Below are 15,444 nucleotides of genomic sequence, written 5' to 3'. Positions count from 1 at the left end.
GTTGGACTGTATTCCTTCAGATTACAGGGTGGGATATGTGCCATACTGTATTTGAATGTTTCCTCATGTTTTAAAAAAAAGGTCTTTATGTTAAAAAAAACAACAAAAAACTAGCACCCCACAATGTAAGGTTTTGCACAATCCTGATATTAGTGCGCTTCATGCAGAGGACTTTTTAAATTGGGGTGCATTCAGACATATGAGCCCCCCATTTAAAGTCTGAAGTGGTAGAGTCCAGAATTCCACCTTCTCCTTTTCTAGGTAATGTGTAAAGCAGCCCTCAAGAGTAGCGAATGGGAGCATTATGTTTAGAGCTGTAACTTTTAAAATATTTGTTTGGAGTTCACTTTGAACAGGTTTCCACACAATTAACTGAGCAGATGCTACAGTTGGTTGGATGAAGCATATGTCCCATTGTCATAAATTACCACTTTATAGATTGTCATCTGTGTCCACATTAAGATTTTTGGAGGGTGAGGTGTCAAATCTTCTTCCTTTGGAAATATTTTTTAATAGCTGGATCTGTCATGGTTTGCTCAGCTCCGGTTCATCCTCTCACAGCGCTGGGTTACCCTGTGAATTTAAGATGGTTTTGTGCATGTGGCTTTTATAGGGCAAAGATGACTCCATGGCTGAGGTCAGGGAGGCAGGACTCTGTTAATGCTCACTTGTACCAGTTAGGACCAAACCCTAAATACATAACAATCACTACAGGTGACACACCTGTGTGCTGCGACGGTGAGAATTATGGTGAATTTTAACAGACGGAGATGAACTGACCATGGAAATGGATGCCTGTGAAAGTCTGAACCCCTGATCATAACTTTTCCCCTCAGCTTCCCCAGCTTATGCCTACTGGCATTTATGAGACCACATGATTGACAGGAGGAATGGGATAAGTAATAATTACATAAAACTGTCATCAAAATTTGCACTCCACAGTTTCAAATAAAAACGCACTGAAAGCCGTGCTGCCCAGATGCAAAGACGTGTTTTAATTTCAGACACTGTGTAGAAGTTTCGTTGTGCTGAGTTGTGCTTTAGATATGCAGAACGGTTTTCTCTGAGTTCCTAAACTGCATGCATGAGAAATCTATTAATTCAGATTCAACCAGTGCTCCCACACTGCCTGACCCAGCCACACGGAATGCCACCTTTCTCCCCTGCTCCAAATATTGCATGCACACCCAATTCCCTCCTCCTCAGGATTGTATTTGTTTAAGGAATTTATTATGCAAACTTATTGAAATTGCATACATTTATGGAAATTGCATTAAATGACCTACAGAAATTACCTAGACATACAGAAATTGCTTAAACGTGTGTTAATGGCTTTGCAAGGTAGGCACGTCTGCTGTGCATTGGCTGGGTATGTGAATATTTTAAAAAGTAATTTTTCAATCTGTGGTTGGTCAAATCCGCAGATGCTAAGACTGTGGGTATGTACTGCCTTTTCAGGGTTGCCAGTTCTGACTGAAGCTGTTCTTGAAAATTTTTCCCCCAACGTGATGTAATGTCCAAATATCCAGGATTGCTTTTGGTAGTCACTGGGAGATTGATGCTGATTCCTGGAAATCCCAGGCCAGTCCCTGAGGTGTGGCAACCCCAACTTATTTCCTTCTAATCAGCCCCGATTGAGGGTAAATTCTGCTATGCCTCTCTACATTAGCTGTGATAATGTAAAGTATCTGGGTTCCAAGAGTGACATGTGTCACCAATTTTATCACAGAAAATTAAGTGTGTCTCAGCTGGTTGGAATTCTGTTGTAGGCTTTTGATAGAGCTTGAGTGGAGAAAGAGCTTGTTTATTGGCCTTTGGAGAGAAGGAAGTTGTTTTTCCTCTCGCAGAATATAAAAATGAGGGGACATCCACTAAAATGGATTGGTGGGAGAGTTAGAATAGGCCAAAAGAAATATTTCTTTATCTGGCACATAATTAATCAGTGGAACTTCTTGCTACAGGATATTGTGATGGCACCTGGCCTAGATGCCTTTAAAACGGAATTGGGCAGATTACATGTCACGATGAGTTGTATGGAACCACCGGGTTTTAGAGGTAGTCTATCTCTGAATGTCAGATGCAAGGGAGTGGCAACAGTAGACACGTATCTTGTCTTGTATGCTCCCAGAAGCAACCTGTGGGCCAGTGGTTCTCAAATTCTCTGGGCATCTGGGAGAGTTTGAGAGCTACTAATTCTTTGCAGGGGAGGGAGGGAGGCAGTGGGGGCGGGGGGAAGGCAGCGATGCGACCCCCAGGATCATGCCACTCAGGGTGGCTGCAGGGACTGGGATGAACTTACCAGTCCCTGCAGCAGCCTTCCTGGGGTGCGAGGAGCCCTGTGCGAGCGCCTGCAGGGCTTCCCAGTCGCTTGGAAGTGAAAGTAGAGCGATCGCGCTCCACTTCCGCAAAACCGGAAGCGATATGGCGCAATTGCTCCACTTTCACTTCAGAGCAGCTGGGGAGCCCTGCAGGCGCTCGCGCAGGGCTCCCCACACCTTGGGAAGTCTGCTGCAGGGACTGGTGAGTTCATCCCAGTCCCTACAGCCACCCTGAGCGGCCTGATCCTGGGGATTGTGTCACTACCTTCCCCCCTGCCCTGCCCCTTAAGGGGGCAGAGGCCAGGGCCCTCAGGCTGGGGCGTCACGACACTCCAGTCTGAATACCACTGCTGTGGCCCATTGTGAGATACAGGAAGCTGGATGAGATGGGTCCTTGGCCTGATCCTGCAAGGCTCTTCTAGTGTTGCCTTCTGACTATTTTGAAGTCAGTGGAATTTGTGACATAGGACACTTCCCTGAGTTGGGTGGCTGCTGAAGTTGTGCAGCACTGAATGCAGTCAGAGAGTGGAAGGAGTTTGAATTTTTTTGCAGCTGCTGTTGCTTTTAGAGATTGATGCTATTTTAGGATTTAGCACTGTCTGCATGGAAGCATCTGCTCCCATCTGCTCAACCTATATATTTGTTTAAAAACAAAAACCAGACCAACCCAACTGTCTCCAAAACTCTGTCTCATAAGGAAAGTGATTATGTAAAAAGACTGCCCTTAGAATTTCTGCTACTTGGGGAAGTGGAGAGTGTAAAATAATGTTTTGGGTAACATAGTACTGGAAAATGGGGTGCAGAAGGACCAAACAACAAATGCAGTCCAAGAAGCAATGGAAACAAGCATTTGTGAAGTTTAACCAAGGCTAAAACTCACAGCTGCATCAGTCATGATAAGCTTTTTGATTAGCAATCTGGTCACCATTTAATCCAAACCACGGGATGATAACAACACAACCCAGAGAATGAAAGGAATCTCTAATCAAGTTTGCCTAAATGTGTCAGCCCCATAAATTTAACATCGCTGAGATTGGCTTCCTGACCAAATACGCTGTAACACTGTTTTCAGTTACAGATTGCTGTCTTTTTCATTACTGTTATCAAATGATACATTTGCGATATGGCACAAAAATCTTTCTGCCCTATTAACTGGATTAAGCAGCAGTGAGCCAGCCTAATTTGTTTGTTTGTTTGTTTGTTTGCTTGTTTGCTTATTCTTCTTGAAAAATATGTTGCCTTCCAGATTTGTCTCCTTTAAAAAAATTAAATACACAATAAAGATATTTATGCTCTCCAGCCACCTTAAAAAGATTGGCTTGAGCTGAAAATCTGGCAAAAGGCCAGAAAAAAAGTATCCAGGCTGTTGCAAGATCTGCAGCAACCCAACCAAAGGGAGTAAAAAACACTGCCATTGCCAGATCATTGAAGGCAGATTGGCAAAATAGAAGGCAGGTTGGCAAGGTACTAAGAAAAGTCATCAAGGTACACACATGGTTTAGTCCTAGGTACCTTATTCATTCCTCCCAGGATTTATAGATCACATTGGACCAACACAATGGCCCTGATCCAATGGTGTGGTTATAGCAACCTGGGATGCAGGCACTGATACCGCCTATCAAAGCATATCCATCAGCTGTTCAGCAGGGATGGGAGAAGAGGAAGGAGAAATCCAGCTGCCTGCTGCCTTTCCCAATAAGCAGATCAGTGGTTTTTAAGGGAGGTGTCTAGCCTTGGCAGCCAGATAGGGTGAGACACTATATCCATAGTATAAACATAAGAAGATCTAAGTCAGGAGCATCCAACTCATTTCATATAGTGGGCGAAATAGTACTGATGATGTTTGCTGAGGGCCGGAAGTGATGTCATTAAGCAGGAAGTAATGTCATTAAGCAGGTGTTGGCCAGAAATAAGCACTTTGTTCTCACTTAGGAACTCATTTGCTGCAAAAGACAGAAGAGAAAATACACAAATCTTAATCATATTTTCAAGATATTGGACAGCTGAATGATCACATGGGCCTCTCTTTAAGCAGTGACACTGGCACAGCTCAGGAGCTGAGAACAGCTGGTGGTGGTGCTGGAAGAGCCCAACTATCATACAGGCCGAATTACAAGCTTCCATGGGCCTCATGTTTGACACCCCTTATCTAACCAAAGATCTATCTAGTCCAGCACAGATGTCTAACCAAAGATCTATCTAGGCCAATCAGATGTCTCTGGGAAGCCCAGTAGTGTAGACCAACAGTCTTCTCCCATTGTTGCAGAAACTGTGTGTGTGTTGTTCCCCAGCTAGCTAGGAATGTGACTACAGAAACCTGCTTCCCTGGTTATATGGTCCTAGCTGTACTGGGGAGAAGGAGACATGCCAGAGCAAGTGCAACAACTAGTATGAAAAGTGCTGAAAGGAGGTTTTCGAGCTGTAGACAACTCTTTTTAGAAAATACTTGATCTTTTTCATAGAACACAGCAGAGCCAATAAACAATCAAACACAGTAATAGAGCTCTGCACACAGCTCGTAAAAGAATACGGCAGAAAAGCCATCAGAACTTGAAACTGGAGTGGAAGATCATGACAGAAGAAAAAACAACAGGAAAAAAACAGGAAATGCTTGTCTATGAGCTGCCAACAGTTAGGAAAAACTGAGGGGGAAAAGATGTCTACGTGATTTCCAACTCAGAGCAATCAAATTCTTCCTTCTGTTTTCCTGAGCATTCAGCCTGATGGAGAGAGCGATCCCAAGCCCCTCTAGCCAACATTTTGGCAAGACCCTTTCTCATGTTCCTCCAAGGGAGGGGTACCTGTGGTTTGGCAGTCCTGACTGACTTCTGTTCCAAGCACTACATGTTGAGGTAGTTGTGTGAAAGCAGGCGCCACGCACAGGACTTGACATATGCCATCTTTCTTGCAAACTGCTGGAATAACTCAGTCTGGACTCAGTTCTGTTTGGACATTCTAGTTTCCTTATCAGGTTGCGAATTTGGGCTCATTCCTTCCACGACCTTTTCAGCCAATTGTGGCTGTGGTTTTTTGTCAACTCCAGTTTGTTTCTTCAGTCTGCTTCTTTAGTCTTTTTTGCAATTGCCTTCCTTGTTCCCTCCCTGGAACCAGTGACATATGAAGGTCATCTGGCACCTGAAGCCCATACATTTTTGGTACCCTCCCCATAACAAAATTATTTTCAGTAATAGTCATGATATGAAATAAAAAATAATAATGGCCAGAGAAGAAGCACAGACAGTTAATATTTTCTTTTATTGAACTTATATATATTAGGTGTCATGTATGTAGTGAACATTAGAGATCATAACCCAAATCAAAACAGGGAAGGAATGCTCATCAAGATAATATGCAATGGGCTTGTGGTCTATTATACATAGAAAAGCATTTTTGTTGTAAACTATAAGAAAAAAAATTGGGAGGTAGTCTCTGTCACCGCCAGGGCCCACCCACCCCATTCATGCGCCACTGCCTGGCATTACTCCACAGTAAAAAATGTAGCTAGAAAGTAGCAGCTTTAACCATCTGAGAGCCCTGGACCACAGTCGCAAACGTGCTGTATGGCACGTTTGCAGGACTTACCACCGGGCTCTTACCAGAGCTAGCCCAGCTCTGGCTGGCACTGAGCCAGCGCAGGGCGGGCACCCGGGTTCTGCAGCTTGGCGGACTCCGTGACCACCGGGCTGCGGAACGGGAGATGGGGGCGTGGTCGGGGGCATGTGGAGGTGTTCCAGGGAGGGGGAGGCGTGGCCGGGGGCATGGGGGGCATGTCGGGGGCGGAGGAGAGGCAGATCCACAGATCTGAGCTCCGCAGGATCGAAGGCACTTGTGCAGGGCTGCGCGCCCTACATGAGCACCTTTACTTTAGCGGTGACCAAACAGTCGCCGCTAAAGTGAGTAGCCCCCTTTGCGGGGCTACTTCCTTACTTGGGGGAAGGGGACAAAGGGGAGGCACTGGATCTGGTGGGAGCCCTCCATGGAGCTGCCAGGTCCCGCAGCTCCGGGCAGCTCAGGATTGGGCTGTGTGTGTCCTCATTGGATAGAAAGGCAGGACATAAATCTCTTAAATAAATAAATAAATTTGTACAATAACTAATTCCCAATATTGTCCCTCCTTGGTTCAAACAATGCATTACTGCTCATGTGCCTGGTTTTTGGTTTTGTAAATAGGAGCTGCAGGTCAGACTGATCTGGATCAGGACTATGATACGTGGAGAGGGATAGCTACTTGCCCTGGGAGTAAAGTTCTCATAAGAAAAGCTCTGCTGGATCAGGCCAAAGGCCCAGTTAGTCTGTTTCCCATAGTGGCCCACTGCTTCTGGGAAGCTCCACAAGCAGGAAGCTTTCTTCTTTCCCCACTTTCGATCCCCTGCAACTGATATTCAGTGGCATATTCCCAATGGTACCAATGGGAACTTTCATTTCATGGCAAATAGAAGTGGGGGGGAGGGGCTGATCTATATAAAGACTGTGATTAGGCAAAAGCTTAAAAGTCTCGTTCCCCTGCGCTAAAGGCAATCCTTTTCATCACCCTTGTGACTTCTATTTTTAAAAACCAAAACGAAGAAGCACATCACCTCTAAAGATGTGCTTAATGTGATGTGCAGTTTGGTCCTTTGACATGCTCCTAAAGCTGAACTCAGGCATGAGATATGCAAATGAAGGGATGGGGCAGATAGAGATGGGCGCATTTCTCAGGGTTTCCCATTGAATTCAATGGGACAAAGTACATGGGATGCAGCCTGGAGTACAGCTGGAAGTGGGCAATACCTGCTCCTCATCCCTGACACTGGGTGCACCAGCATCCCCTACAAATGAATAGCAACTATTTACTCCTCTGGAAAAAAAGAAAATGCAAAGTGGCACACTTGGAGGAAGCATTGCAATGCGGGCTAATCCTGATGCCCACCCCAATAGTGGTTGACTGACAGCCCAATCCTAACTAACTTTCTAGTGCCTGGAACAGCCATGCCAACTGGGCGCATGCTGCATTCGACGGTGGAGAGGCAGACATGGAAGCCTCCTCATGGCAAGGGAAATTTTGTTCCCTTATTTTGGGGCTGCATTGCGGTTGCATTAGGACTGGACAGTTGGTTAGGGTTGGGCTGTCAGTCCACTGACAGGGATCCTATGAAGGGCAGTGTGTCTCTGTGTGCACAATGCACATGCACTTCCCATTGAACCTTTGTGGCAATATGTATCGGTCCTCACCGTACATATTGTGTCTCTGTGGGTATGCATACCCAAGCTGCACCATGCCTGCCATAAGAGTTTTATTCTTGGGTTGCTTTGGGCCTGTGGTAACTGCAGTTTTTGGTTAATCTGGGATCGCTTTTCTCAGATACTTGCATACCTTCCTCCCTTCCTTCGTGTCACTGGCACTACTCCAGGACAAGGCATCTGAAGACAGGAGGCTTCGATATTGGAAAGCATATGCTTGTTCTCATGGCCTTCTGAGCCTGTTACAGCCATGTTGATTTGAGGCTCGCTTTCCCTGACACTCTCACAAAGTTAAAAAAAAAAATATTATAAAACCCAGTAGCTGCTGTTGGGCAATGCACTGAGCTCAGCCCAGATCATCAATTACCTCCTTTCCCACAACTGTAGCTCCTTGGAGTGGTTGCAATACACCACCTGTATTTTTTTAAAAAAATACTGTACTGCAGACCTCCTAGGTAGCTGAAAACCCAGCATCTATAGTGCGCATGCCCAAGGACAGATGTTGGAGGATCTGATAGGGCAGGATACACTCTTGACCTGTGATAGAGAGACTGCTTTTCTGGTAGAAAAATAGTGGGAAGGCAACACCCTCCCCCCCGTGCCTCCCCATGGATATCTATTGAGGCATCACTTCCAGAGTGCTGATATTCTACTTACCCCCAAGGGAAGTGGTTCCCAGACTGTGAGCTGTGGCTCTCTGGGGAGCCATGGAAACAAGTCAGGGAAACTGTGAAATCCTTCCAAAAAACCTGCTGCCCTATAGAGTGTATAGGATTGCAGCCCTAATGGGGAGCTGCAGCCAATGGCCCAGTAGGTCAAGGGAGCCACCAGTTGAAAAAGTTTGGGAGCCGCTGCCCTGAGGAAACACTGGCAGCTCCATTTGGCTTGGGATGCCTCCCTTCCTTGTCTTCCTTGCCACGAGTCTACTCACTGGAAAGTAAGGAGGGGAAGGGTGGGAAGGGAGAGAAAGTCTCCTTTTCTCACACTCCCTTACACTATGTGTAGGTGTGCACCCACATGCACGAATGCAATTTGCAGTAGGAACTGGATGGAGTGGAGGACCATCCCGCTGTCCTCTCCCCACCATCGCCAATCACTGCATGCTCCTCCTCCCTGCTGCCCTTGCAATGACAGTAATATTCCACAACTTCTCAGTCCCTCACAAACATTCAGTCTCCTGCTCTCTACAGTGTGCCAGCCTAGTAAGTCTCCCTCCTTTTGTTTGGCTTCTCTAACATGATGAGCCAAGCACTGTGTCTTGTTTAGAGGGGGATGGAGGGGTTGTTTGTTTTTGCGCACACTCAGACACATATGTGTATCTATCGCATAATGCTGTAAGTCAACAACAGGGCAAGTTCTTGAGTGTCGTGAGACCTGCTGTCCAAAAATAGCAGCAGGCGCAAAAAGGCAGGCACAATAATGTAATATACCCTGCAGGTATCAACAGCATTAACCTCCGGGACGTGACATAAAAGGGCAGAGATGCATACTGCTGCACTCAATTGATTTGGTTCAATATGAGCAACTGACATCTAATGACTCAGCAGTTTTAAGAGTGCTCAGGAGCATGTTAATAAGATGAAGGGCCTGGGAAGTGGGCAGAAGATATAGAAGCTCCACCGATTGAACCGGGTACAATGTGGACAGGGACATATAACATGCACCAAAAATCATGAATCTTTAAGTACAGTTAGGAAAAAATATATATTAAATTATGTCAGGTTTTCCTTGTGTTTTGGTGTATTTAAGTATGTTTTCAAGATGGCAATCAGAAAGCCAAATAAAATGTTTTGCTCTGAGGACAAGCAAGGGCACTTGGCTAGACAAAGCAGAACGGTTACCCTCTGTGTTGGCCCTGCATTTAGAGCCTTACCAATAAAGCACATTCTGCGGTTAAATATTTCTGATGATGAAAGGAGGAGGTCTGAGACATGTGACAAGCACAATAGCAGTCACAATAGCAGATCTTTTCACATCAGCTTCTGGTAGCAGTTGTCTATCTGAACAGTGGAGACTTGGAATTTCCAATGCTGAATCTCATATCAGTATGCATAGAAGGTCAAACCATTTTTAACTCACCTGGGTGCCCGTTTCTGGGCTGGGGGGATGAAAAGAGGAGCCTCCTAGACATTACTATAATATAAGATTACTATATACTATACTTATACCAAGACATTACTCCAAGGCATTGGGAGCACATGTGATGCCAGAAGAGTTTGGGAGACTCACAAATGGCTCAGGGCCAAATCCTATCCAACGTTCCAGTCCTGATGTAGCCATGCCAGAGGGGTGTGCACTACATCTTGAGGTGGGAGGGTAGTTATGGAGGCCTCCACAAGGTAAGGGAACATTTGTTCCCTTGCCTCAGGGCTGCACTGTAGCTGCACCAACACTGGAAAGTTGGATAGGATTGGGCCCTCACTCCCCTCTGGCCCCCAATTTCTTGACCTGAGTCATAAACTGGAAATTAAATAAGCCTACAGTCCTAAGCATACTTAACTGAACGTTTACTCCATCAGAACCAACAGGACTTACTTTAGAGAAAATGCATTTTGGATGACAACATTAATGCAAAATATACAGTTATTTCTCTTGCAGAAATCTAACATGCAGTACAAAGTCCCCCCCCCCCCCCAGAAATTGCACTTGGTTCCTTCTGCACCCTCCATATTTTCCCTGGTGCCATCACTGGTTGGGAGCTGCTTGCCCAATAAAGCATTTCTTGGTAGCCTCCATGCAGCTGCTGTAATATTTCACCTCAGCCAATGTGAAAGTTTTATAAAAAAATCAAGATGGCATTAAAATGTTTGGTCACATCTCTATAGACACATATACATACCAGGCTGAGTTTGCATACAGAATGCAGTGAAAACATTTGCATCATGGCGAGCTGCTGAGAAAACAAAAGGCTTTGAACAGAAGGTACACAGGGGAAAAAACCAGGGCTGATGCTGCTTTTCATGAGCCAGGCTTCTTGAACTGGGGAGGCGGAGGCGGTGGAGAGAAGGAGTGAAAGAGTAGGGAAGTCAGCTCTGTTGTTCTGTTGCACAGTACATTTGTAAGGTGCCCATGACATCGCATTGCACTGCTAGTGAATAAAAAGCAAAAAATGTGAAGCGTTAAAAATCCATCAAAAAAACCACCAGTGCTAACATGCACTCTGACATGACAAAAATATTGGGCACCAGAGGCTCATAAAAAGAGATTGCTTTTGAATTTAGGAGTGGGGTTGCTTGAAAGCAGCAGTGAGATCATTTTACATCGGTGCCAGCAAGTGAAGTTTGATATCATCCTTCTGCTTCCAAAGGTAGGAGAGCTCTCCCTTCAGCAGGCCTGGCCTGTTCCACGAGTGCTGCCGAGGTCAGGCTTGACACTCAGCTGAACACCTGGGGGCTGCCCATTCGGTGGCGGCATTTGCCTCCAATGTGCAAAGTGTGTATATGTGAATTTACAGGAGGAACATAGGAAGGAGAATGGCCCTGTCTTGTCTGCTGCTTTTCCTCTGAAGCGCTCTCTCCCCACCATCCTCTTTTCCAACTTTATAGAGCCAGGATGCTGGAAAAAGAGCAGCTGGGGAAGGGACTCCCCCTTCTCCTTTGCAAAGACCCCCTATTCCTGCTTTGCACAGTCAGAGGCTGAACACAGGATTATGGATCCCACATGTGCTGAACATCTATTTCTGCCCTAAGAATGTTTCACTGCACATAGGCCCAAATCCTAACCCACTTTCCAGCACTGACATAGCTGTGCCAATGGGACATGTGCTGCATCCTGCAATTTGGGGACACTCACGGAGACCTCCTCAAAGTAAGGGAATGTTTGTTTTCTTACCTAGGAGCTGCATTGCCCTTATGTCAGTGCTGGAAATTGGGTTAGGATTGTGCCCATAGTGTTTAAAAGAGTAATACCAACAGGGAAAATTTCCTGCTCTAAGGAACTGACGCTGAGTTTCTCCATTGAGCGAAGGGGAGGGGAAGGGATGGATTGAGGCTGCCAACTGTTCGATGACACCTGTCATTATGCCTCTCAATGTAGCTTGAACTGCAGAGTCCAGCAGGTGACAATGCTTACCTCCATGCTGTGAAATGATGCTACATTTGCTAATTGCGTCAAGCACATCACTGTTAAAAGACACAGCTAAAAAGGCCAGCTGAAAAGTTTGCTACCCTGGAAGGGGGTGGGGCAAGGACATGAATAGCGTATGAACAAATGCACTTAGCCTTCATTTGAGTTGGAAACAAAGGGTTAAAGGTATCATGATGTTATGTGACAAGAGAGAGATGGAGAAAGCACCATGTGGCTGGCTTGGAGGGAGCTCGAGGCACAAAAAGCAGCAAGGGAGAACGTTGTGAACTTTGTTAATGTGAGACAGAAGGTAGAGAATAGCTATTCTGGGACTGAATGTACCAGTCCTGCCAATTTATTCATTTCCTTAGATTCACAAATGCAGGGAGTTGTTTTTGTTTGTTGTTTAAAAAAGTGACACATGTGAAAACAGCCATATAAAGAAATGTGTCCAGGAAGTTAACACATCCATTAACAGAACAACTGAAGATTAAGGGATGACACTAACAGCTCAATCCTATTGGGCTAGTTATGGCAGCAGAACAGAGTTCCGCTGTTGTAACTGACCATATGGCAGCATGCACACAGTGCCACTGGTGGCCATTTTAGAGCCGCCACCACAAACAGCAGCCTGCTCCAAAGCAGGCAAGCCAGTGCAGGGGGAAGAACAGGGCATTCTGGGGGACGAACTGAGGGGGGGTATGTAAGGGGATAGGAGGTGGATCCAGTGACAGTGGAACATGCTGGATCATATCCCCTCTTTTAAAAACCTCCCCACCCCATTTATTTCCTTGGACATATGCCACCAAAATAGGAGATGTATGTCTGAGGAGACCCATACACGGCTCGAGGGCTTATGAGGAGTTAAGTAAAAAACATTTTCATTTACAGGTACCTCCCATTTGCCTTTATGTCCCCCCCCCCACCATAAAGTACAATGCACGCCTTTTTGGTGCAGCTGCATTGGTACTGGTGGTGGGGGATAGGAGGGGGAACCTCAAGTTTACAATGGTGACCTCCTGAAGTAGAAAACGCATAGCTTGTCAAGGCCTCTGTTCAACGGAATCATGGGTGGAACTTTGGTGGCAGAGGTGACTAGGATACACAGGTCACAGGTATGATAAATCAGTGCAGAATCTAAGGAAAAAGAACTGGGGGCCTATTTAGCTTTTTTAAGAGAAAGTGGAAAACTCAGGGAAGGGGCATGGACTGGATCACCTCCTGGGAGAGCTCCCATAGAATCCTTCAACTATGACTTGAGTAATCATGTTTCACACACTTCAATATTCCGAAGTAATAGTGTTTGGCAGGTTCAGGATCATTGAGTGGGGAAAATACTGGAGCATTCCTTTTAGCAGCAGTGCTTTTTTGTAAAAAAAAAAAAAAAAAAAAAGGTGCAGGAACTCACAACTTGTTAATCTTTTATTTATTTATTTATTTATTTATTTATTTATTTATTTTTAAACCATTTTTTATCGGAGAAATAAGTAATAAGATACAACTAGACGTAGTCAATAACCACACACACACACACACACACACACACACACACATACACGAGCTCCCTGATAGCAAAAGCACTCCTGCCACACCTGGAGTGAAACACCCCATTTTTTTTAGGTGGGGAGGTGCTCCATTGGGCTATAGGAAACTCTCTCCATTGGGCTATACGAAAGCCTATAGTTAAAGTGTTCAGAACTAATATATAAGGTCTTGAGCCCAGCTGGTGGCCATCAGCGCCTCAAGTATTAGTTCCAAACACTTTGAGCCTAAAAGCTCTTATGGCTCAATTGCTAAAGTGCTGTTCAAATCCCTATGAGGAATAAATTTTTTTTCAGGTGGGGAGGTGCTCCATGGCTGCAAAATATAAAGGTTGGTTGCCAGTTGCCAAAAGGGGGGCCAGTTGAGGCTGCAAAACTCCTCAAAGTTCAGTCCCAGGCAGGCTTTGGGACTGAACTTTGAGGAGTTTTGCAGCCTCAACTGGCCCCCCTTTTGGCAACTAGCAACCAACCTTTATATTTTGCAGCTATGGAGCACCTCCCCACCTGGAAAAAAATTTATTCCTCATAGGGATTTGAACCCCTAGCTTCTGGCTCCACAGACCAGCACTTTACCAATTGAACCATAGGAACTCTTAGGCTCAAAGTGTTTGGAACTAATACTTGAAGCACTGATGGCCACCAGCTGGGCTCAAGACCTTATATATTAGTTCTGAACACTTTAACTATAGGCTTTCCTATAGCCCAATGGAGAGAGTGCTGGGCTGTGGAGCACAAGGTTGGAGGTTCGAATCCCTCCCTAGCCAGCAGTGCGGGCCGGGGCAGCAGCGGCGCAGGGAGGGAAAAAAGGTGGGGGCGGGGAGGAGGGGAAAAAAGGTGCCGGAACGGTGTTCTGGTGCGTTCCATTACAAAAAAAGCCCTGTTTAGCAGTATGTTTACTTAGATATATGCAAACCAGGGGGAAGAGAGAGCAGGCAAGCGAGCATCTTCTAGCATTAGTTGTCATTAGGAATGGGCCGTAAATAATTTAAATTCGGCTTACTGCCTCATTTTTCAATTGCCGGAGTCTCAGTCACAGAGACCCAGGCAGGTCACACAATGCAGGGGATTCTCCTGGTGGCATAAATCAGTCAGTGCACCTCCTCCAGAATCAAATACAACATGTTATGCAGACATGCTATTGGCCAAAGCAGTTAGTTCTGCAGTCTTTACTAGTTTCAATAAATAATATGCTTCTGACAGAGTGGCACTGTGCCCAAATCTCTAAGCAAGTAGCCAGAGCAAATTATGCAGAAGGGCCCAGAACTCCCCAAGGGCATGGAAAATTAATGAACAGCACTTGCATTTATCAGAGGTTAAAAAAAAAACTGTACTCCTTCAGCTATCCCCAGATTGTTTCTCTGGCCTTTAGAGATGTTTCAGTGTATGTGTAAATAACATACAAATAGAGATTTTTGCAAAAGAGATTGCTTTGATGGTCAACATACTATTGTTTTCCTGCCAACTATTTTGCAAGAGGATGCTCAAATCCAAACTTTGGTTATTATAAATACTTAGGAGTAATAGCAGTAGTAATAGTAAACATTGTTTTGTATTAATCATGTGCTGGATGCTGTACAGAATATAAAAGGAACACACACAGACTCTGTTTGGAGGGCCTAGAAATAAGGAACGGCAAATAAAGGACCCAAGGACAAATCCGGCCTTTTGAGCAGGACAATCTGGCCCCTTCCAGTGACCCACCTAGACATAAGAGAGGTATAGTATATTAACTATCCCTCCTCACACCCACACACACCAGCTGTCAGAACAGGCATTTTACAAGTTAACAATAGTGATGGTAAGCTGATGTGTAAAGGTTTCTGAACTACAAAATAATCATACAAACTGACTTTTAATTGTTTTAACTGTTTTGTATTTTTAATATTTATCTGCTGTTTTGTTACCCTGCACATGCCCAGTCTCGTCTGATCTTGGAAGCTAAGCAGGGTCAGGCCTGGTTAGTACTTGGATGGGAGACCGCCTGGGAATACTGGGTGCTGTAGGCTTATACCATAGTCTTTCGAGACTGAAGGTTGCCAACCATCTATTTTTAACCTGATTGTTAGCCGCCTTGGGTGCCCTTCGGAGAGAAAAGCGGAATATAAATCAAATAAATAAATATTCAATTTGTTTCATAATTTAGTGACACTCAGTCTGCCAGAGTTGTGCCTATATGGGCTAGTTATGCCTCCCAGTTAGATGTTTAGATGCATACCCTCCTTTCCCATAATTTCTGTGCCTCTACCAGCCCCTTCAGGCTTCACCTTTCTGAATCATCTTCCGGAAGTCTGATATATTGC

At 45.2% G+C, this 15,444-nt stretch overlaps 1 pseudogene; it reads left to right on the top strand.

Annotated features, from left to right (window-relative positions):
• Positions 1–15,031: 15,031 nt before the first annotated feature.
• On the top strand, positions 15,032–15,150 carry LOC136643142 (5S ribosomal RNA; annotated as a pseudogene).
• Positions 15,151–15,444: the final 294 nt, after the last annotated feature.

This window comes from Tiliqua scincoides, chromosome 2 (assembly GCF_035046505.1).
Source record: "Tiliqua scincoides isolate rTilSci1 chromosome 2, rTilSci1.hap2, whole genome shotgun sequence".
In the NCBI taxonomy this organism is placed as follows: domain Eukaryota; kingdom Metazoa; phylum Chordata; class Lepidosauria; order Squamata; family Scincidae; genus Tiliqua; species Tiliqua scincoides.
The sequence above is the reverse complement of the archived record's forward strand: the minus strand, read 5'-3'. Positions and strand labels throughout refer to the sequence as shown.